This window comes from Oncorhynchus mykiss, unplaced genomic scaffold (genome assembly GCF_013265735.2).
Source record: "Oncorhynchus mykiss isolate Arlee unplaced genomic scaffold, USDA_OmykA_1.1 un_scaffold_849, whole genome shotgun sequence".
In the NCBI taxonomy this organism is placed as follows: domain Eukaryota; kingdom Metazoa; phylum Chordata; class Actinopteri; order Salmoniformes; family Salmonidae; genus Oncorhynchus; species Oncorhynchus mykiss.
Genome location: NW_023494296.1, coordinates 31,207 through 38,794, shown reverse-complemented (window position 1 = coordinate 38,794; position 7,588 = coordinate 31,207). Strand labels below are relative to the sequence as shown.

Sequence of the window (7,588 nt, the reverse complement as noted above, 5' to 3'; positions counted from 1 at the left end):
ATTTTCTTATCTCCTGACCTAATGTCTCATTACCATAGACATGCGATTTGGCAAACTACCCTCCAGGTTGGCACTAAACCTTCCAGAGGAATAACGTTATCAAGCTACAATGTTATTGTCTTGCAACTTTTGGTGCCATCCTTGCTTCCCTTTAAGTGTCACTGCTCCCACCAAGACTGCCTGGATACTTTACATTAAAGGCAAAGAATTTCAATATTTAACCTAAACCATGTCAATGACAGTTTGTATTGCATTCTACAGTGTAGCAGTTCAGTTTATGTTTTTTGTAGTTCTATGCTCTTTATAGTGTGTGTTCATAGTCTAAACTCAATTGTATGGTTCTCTGCTGTTCAGTTTGCATTGGTTGTTTTCACTATATATTGTGCAGTTCTGCGTTGTAGTTTAATCTGTCTTGCAGCCTATCCAATTGTGTAGTTTGTAATCAAGTTGATATTAAATAAAATGGAGCCTCTCTAAATCTCAGTGGACTCTATCCTCTCTAGACGTGAGGGTCCGGCCCAGGGCAGGGGTGTGGGCAGTTGGAGGAGGGAGGGGAACCTTTCATGTCCTCACAAGGCGGTGGGGAGGGGGTTAGGGCAAGGGGAGCAGGGAGAGGGACTGAGTGCATGGGAGGGAAAATTGACAGGGCCGGTGGTGGGAGGGGAGCTGGAGGATGAGGAGGTGGGGGTGGGTTTGGACCCCAGCTGTCCCACCTGTTGCTCCAGAGCCTGGTTCTTCTGTAGAGTCTCCACATAGCTGACCTGAAGCTGTGCCTGGTATTTCAGCACATGCTCCTTCTCGTCAATCCAGCTGTCTCGTTCCTGGTCGAAACTAAGGGCCTGGCACTCTCTCTGTTGACGTTCTAGACGTAAAGTCCCTGGAGCTGATCCAGCTGCTCACGCAGGTTCCCTGATTCCACCTGGGTCTCTTGGCACTTATGCTGGGCCTCCTGGTGGAAGTGGGCCTCCTGACACAAGTGGGCCCCTGATGAAGTCGAGCTTCCTTGCGCAGTTGGGCTTCCTGGTGGAGATGAGCCTCCTGATATAGATGGGCTTTCAGGCGCTGGTGGGCCTCCTGGCGCTGTTGCATGTCATGCCACTGGGCCTCTTCACGCTGCTGCCTCTCTTTTCTCTGCACCTCTTGCCTCTGGGCTTTTGCCTCGTCACTCTGGAGGCTGAGCAGGGAATCTGAGGTGGGGGTGAGAGGGGTGGACGAGGGCTCTGGGGGAGTGCGGGGGCAGTAGAGAGCCCCCCAGGGTGGGAGTAGCCCCACAGCTCCTAGGGTTTGGGTTATGGCAGGATCAACCCCTCCGCCCATCTCCCACAGAGCTTGTTGAAGACCCAGCACCTCAGCCTCAAACACACCCAGCTTCTCCCTCAGGATAGACACCTGACAAAGGGAATGAGGAATAGTATGAGTCTGTCAATATGTGTGTGCATGGTTCAGTTTCACTTCCATCCCTAACTCTGAACGGACAGGATAACTCATCTACTGTAGTGTACACGTTAGTGTCATCAGATAGGTGACTTACAGGTTTCTATGTGTATGGGTTGTTGGAATCGGCTAAACTTTGAACATTGAGATATTAAATAAATGATAGAGAAGAAGCCTTGAATAGAAAGAGTGGAAAAGAATGGGTTTTATGTCAGAAGTTAAGTGTCCTCTGTAGAAAGCCAGAAGGCTTTGGAATGTGTTCGATGGAGGAGAGGCGAGCGACGTGTTGATATAGGGAAGACAGATGGATATCTGTGGATTAGGTGAAGGAGGGGTTACGGTCAGGAGGTGAGGGGTGAGGTCAGTTCCCCTTAAGGGAGTAATCAGGGTTTAGTATCTGGTTACCTTCTTCCAGTGGGCATAAACTGTAAGGATTGGAAAGAGGGGCGTGTTTTAAGTAGGATGTATATAACTGTGATGGAGAGAAATTTTTGCAGTCTGATTACAGCTGTACAGCACCTTTGGAAGAATTAAACTTGGTTAAAGCTTCTCTAGTGTCCGTGGGTTATTTACTGAAAAATAAGAACCTAACAGGGTATAGGTACCTCGGTCAGCGTCCTCCTCAGCTCTCCTTGGCAGCTCTCCAGCTCCAGGCTCTTGGAACTATATGAGTTCTTGAGGCCAGCATGGCCTCCTCCCGGTCCCTAAGCTGGGAATTGGCCTCCTTCAGCTGGCCCTGAGGGCCACCATCTCCGCCGCCCGCTGGGTCAGCTCCACCTGGCTCTCCTTAGCTGCTGCTTCAGCAGGGAGATCTCCCCTGCCTTCTGACACACCTGGACCACACATAGTAGGTCAGTGTTATGATGAGGCTGTTCACAAAGTCGCACACACACACACACACACACACACACACACTCACACACACACAAACACACCTCCCACTTGGTCTCATCCAGGCGTGGCAGTATGTCAGTCTGTTCCATCCTGAAGTGCAGACACTTCCTCTCCAGATCCTCTCTCTGGGCCAGCAGGGCAGCCATCTCCTCCTGCAGACGTCGCTTGTCCTGCGACAGACGGGTGATCTGGGCCTGCAGGGCATTCTGGGAGCGCTGGGCGCGACGGGTCACCTGCACACAGAGGAAGAGAGTATCAACATTTGGTAGACTGTTATTGGTTACCGCTGCTGTGGAATGTGTGGTCACCTGCTGCAGACGAGAGGCGTAGTTCTGCCCCAGCTCATCCATCTGTCTCCCACACACGCTGCTTCTCCTCAAACACCTGGACGATGGCGGCCTCGCTCTGCTCCAAGTTACGACACATGTGTTGCACCTGGGAAAGTGGAGGAGAGGTGAAAAAGAGGACAGAAGAGGAGGACAGGATTTTTGGGACTAACCCAAAGCAATGACAATTGCTACGTTCATGAAATCTATGAAAATATATCACGCATGAACATTGACCCCAAAATTATCTTTCAGCTCTCACCTCTTGCTCCTTCTCCCAGAGCCGGTTCTCCAGGTCTTGGATGACATCATCAGAGGAAGGAGTGGGACGTGGGGTGCTGGGGTGTCGCCCAGGTGGTTCAGCTGCTGATAGGACGAGGAGCTCTTTACTAAAGAGGAGCGGTCACTGTACGAGGCACTCAGCCCATTCTGGAATAGTTGCATACATTTATATACAATCCACTCCTGCTGTGGCTTTGGTATGATAGTGTACCAAACTGGATAGATGCAGATACCCAGACAAAGTAAAACAAATGTACATGAATTGCTGCTGGTGAGCTGCACTGCACTAAAAGGATGTTAGCACTCATCAGGAGTCGACTGCAGTGGCTTTCATTACGTTTAAAAAATCCCATTTGCGTAGCAGCAAGCAATGCACCCACCTGGTAGCCTGGTTGCTCCAGCTTTTCCAGAGCCACTGCAGCTCCAGCTGTGGTCCCTAGTCTGTTGATATTGCTGGTAGAAGCACTGAGAGACCCCAGGGCCTCTTGAGGCCCATAGCACAAACCAGAGCCTGCATGTGGGCAGGCTGGTTAGAGAGTTCCTCCCGAAGCTGACATCCCTCCATGGACCCCTCTGTTACTCTTACCCCTCCTGCTCTCTCTGCCAGGCATCTGCCCATCCCTGGGCTGTCCTGGTCTAGGAGGAGGGCCTCTGGAACTGCCACTAGTTCTCCTCCCCCTGCTCCTTCTTCTCTCTGCCCCCCCGCACCCCTACCCTCACATCCACCCCACTGGTTGGGTCAAGGAGGTTCTGCATGGAATGAAAGCTCTTGGGAACCACTGGTTTGAATGCAGAGGGACGAACCAGCCCCGAGTTCTTCTGGAGGGTTGAAGGCCAGGAAGAGGCAGAGAGAGAAAGGGAGATAAAAGGGGAGAAAAACGGTTTGCGTAGAGGGATATCAGTAAAGAACGTTCTAAAGAAACTGGAAAGGAAACTGTTAGCATACAACACTTTAAAGCCTTTACATTACTGTCTTGAATCAGTAGACAATATAAATCATTGTCAAATGCTATGCCAATAATTATTTGTAAGACCTTTTCACCATTCTATTTCATCAGTTGTTATAAGAAAAAAAAGTATTTATGTAACTGTGTAATTATGAAGTCATAATGTAACTGCAATGATATAATGATACAGCAGCGTATACGTGTCGATGTGATGTAATTGTGAGCTAACCCAATATGCCAATAAGCCACAGGACCCTAGCTACACACATACAGTACTTGTTTGAGAAGAGGAACATACCTGCTCTAGTTTGCCAGAGACAGGCAGGATTTTGGGTGGGTTGTGGGTTGGAGGGTTGTTGTGATTGTCGGTTTTGTTCTCTCCAGTTTCTCTCTGTGTGGGGAGTCATCCCGGTACCACTGTCATTCCCCCCAGTCCCACCAAGTTACTGCATACATCCAGACTCACAAAACCTCCTTGTGTCTCTCTCTCCACCCTCTCTCTTTCCCTCTCTATCTCAACCCTCTCCCGCTCTCCATCCCTCTCTACCCTCTCTCTTTCCCTCTCTCTCTCAACCCTCTCCCGCTCTCTCTCCCTCTCTACCCTGTCTCTATCCCTCTCTGTCTCTCCTTTTTCTCTCCCATACTCTTCTCTCTCCATCTCTTTGCTCTCCATTTCCCTCCCTCTACTCTCCCTCTCCCATTCCTTCTCCCTCCTTCCTGCTCCGTTCCCATATCCCACCCATGGATCCTCCTGGTCACAGTTGGATGCCTTTGTAGTGGTATGGTCTGTGTCAGAGTCCGGTGGCCGGTCTGTTCCAGTCCCAGTCCCAGTTCCAGTCCGGTACCAATACTAACACTTCCTCTTTCGTCACTAGAAGCGGTTCCCTCTGAGACTGTCTCTGGGGGGAGTCGTTCGGTCCTGCAGCTACGGTCAGCGGTGCAATGGCAAGACAGGGCCGGGGAGTGGGGCAGGGTGGTCCTAGTGCCCACTGATTTCATGGCAAACTCCTGCTCCCCTGCCACTCCGCTACCCACACTGCCCATGGCGAGGGGTCAGGGGTCAGAGGTGAGAAGTTAAGGGGGACAGAGAGTCACTCTGCCTCACACACTGGGAAGCAGTGTCGGTCATCATGGGTTAAAGGGGGAACCGGATGCACACACACTGAAGAGAAAGGGAGAGAGAGAGAGAGTAGTTAAACATGTTCTGTTCATAAGTACCCTCACACACAATGTTCATCCAGATGGAAGAAGAAGGCAGGGGCAGTAATATTTACACAATGAATGGAGTTGGATCATCTGAACAATTATACACAGTGAAATGCAGTGTAGCTCCAGTCAAATAGTGTTGTAGTATGCAACATCCAATTTTACACAGTTACCATTACAATTGTTTCTGAGTTTATGTTACTTATGTGTGCAACACGTGTGTGTGTGTGTGTGTGTGTGTGTGTGTGTGTGTGTGTGTGTGTGGTGTGTGTGTGTGTGTGTGTGTCTGTGGTGTGTGTGTGTGTGTGTGTGTGTGTGTGTCTGTGTCTGTGTATAGGTCTACAGATGTTGACAGCTACATCAGGTTACAGCTGGCTACGATTGCACCTCTCAATCTACTATGCATTCTAGATGGAGTGATTGCTGCAAAAGGAAGCAGGAGTGCAGCCCTTCTCACTAACTCTCTCCTACTACATAATGTGTGTTTGTTGGCATACAGCACACTACCCGGGTGCCCTCAATGCCTTGATATGAGAGGAAGAGAGAGACAGAGAGAAAAAAAAAGAGAGAGAGAGAGAGAGTTGCTCTTGCCACAGGCATAATCCCCTCCGTGTCAATGTGTTACAATATTTACTTCCAGTGGTGAGTTGTAGTAGCAGCCTAACACACTGTCTCTCTACTGATCTGATCTCTCCTCTCACTCCCGCACTTCACGATTCTATCCAACTCTCTCACCTCCCTCCATCCCAACGCGACTATATCAGCATTCGAATCGCACCAAGACTGAATCCGAAACACTCACGGTTATTAGATTGGAATTGTTATCCTTCTCAAACGGACATGTATTTGTCATAGACCGAGCCGCATTGATGTAGCCTGGGATACCGTATCCCCAGCAAACCCGTATGCCCTGTCTACAAGATACGTACTCTTTTCAGCACCACAGTCGTTTGTCCGTTAGAAAACAACCTTGGCCTCTTTCCGGTCGGTTATGAAGGACCCTAGGATGTGGTCAGTGGATTTTTTTCTCTCTCGATATTATCGACTTCAGCCACTGTCGGTGTTGTATCGATGATGATGGAGGAAGCGGCGGATGCGACTATCAGCTGTAACCACACACAACCCAGACACGCCCCTCCTTGTGCACGGCAGAAACGCCACTTTTTACGCCACTCAAACATACATGAGCAAAGGCTATATGTAGGCCTACAGTAGTGGTGCGCAGATCAGCTGTTCGTTCACCCGCACCCCGCCCGCAATTGATAATAACCCATCTGCAACTATATGTGACAAAGTGAAAATCGGAGGCCCGTACCCAAACCTAACCCGCTAATATAGAAAATGTGGTGTAGGCTGCAGTCAGAAATGGCAGAATGATTTTTGACCGTTTTTGTTGCTGTTGTGATTTCTGCTTATATTATGATTTCTGCTTGTAATTTATGACATTTTGATGGGGGTTTTGTTAGACAACTAGTCTATTAGTAGATACACGCAGCTTATTTTCTGTCATTTTACAGTATGTTGCCCTAAAATACTAAATAAACCACTGAGAAGCAGAAAAGCATCATAAATAGATAGAATGAATCTAATTGCCATCGCCGAAGTTTTTTTCTGTAATATTTGCTTCTTTCACCGAGCAAAGACGGACCGGAGAGAAGATGCAGTAGCCTAACAAAAAAAACGAGAACGATTGCCAAATGACTTCAGTTTGACCGGTTCTAAGGATATATAAAGCTGTGAAACGACCTAACTTGTTTATGATAAGATTTCAGTTCGTTGGGATTTATGATATTTAGTAGTGAAATACTATCAATATCAGATATTTTGCTGTCGTGTCTTTACTATCATTAAATCGAAGACTCAGTTTTATCAAAGATTCTCTGTAATTAGTATTTCCCGATCAAACTGATTAATCATGTAACTGTAATTAACTAGGAGGTCGGGGCACCAAGGAAAATGTTCAGATTACAAAGTTATCATCTCCTAAAATAACTTTTCAGATATTTTATATCTGATCAAATAGTCTTCTGATTAATGAAGTATTTACTTTACCTCACGTTAGTCTCATTCCAAACATAGTAAATTGTTGGTTATCTGCATGAACCCAGTCTTCACTATGAGTCATCCATAGATCCATTGTCTTAAATCATTTATTTATTAACTAACTACACAATCACAGAAATGCATAAACAAACAGTAGATAGTTACAAGGAATGATAGGAGAATGTGCCCTAGTGGGCTAAAGTGGGGGTCGACTAAGATGAGACACTACAAAGTTGATAATTATAACAATTGAAATGCTAATCCTTTGTACATGAACGCTCACTCATTCAGAAAATATTCAGATTTCAAAGTTATCATTTCCTAAAATAACTTTAAACGTTTGTTTCTGTTTGAGAGTTTGTCCTCTCTCTCCTCTCTCTCTCTCTCTCTCTCTCTCTCTCTCTCTCTCTCTCTCTCTCTCTCTCTCGCTCTCTCTCCATAGAATCTCTCTCTCTC

At 47.5% G+C, this 7,588-nt stretch overlaps 1 pseudogene; it reads right to left on the bottom strand.

Annotated features, from left to right (window-relative positions):
• Positions 1-569: 569 nt before the first annotated feature.
• LOC118963202 lies at positions 570-4,933 on the bottom strand (annotated as a pseudogene).
• Positions 4,934-7,588: the final 2,655 nt, after the last annotated feature.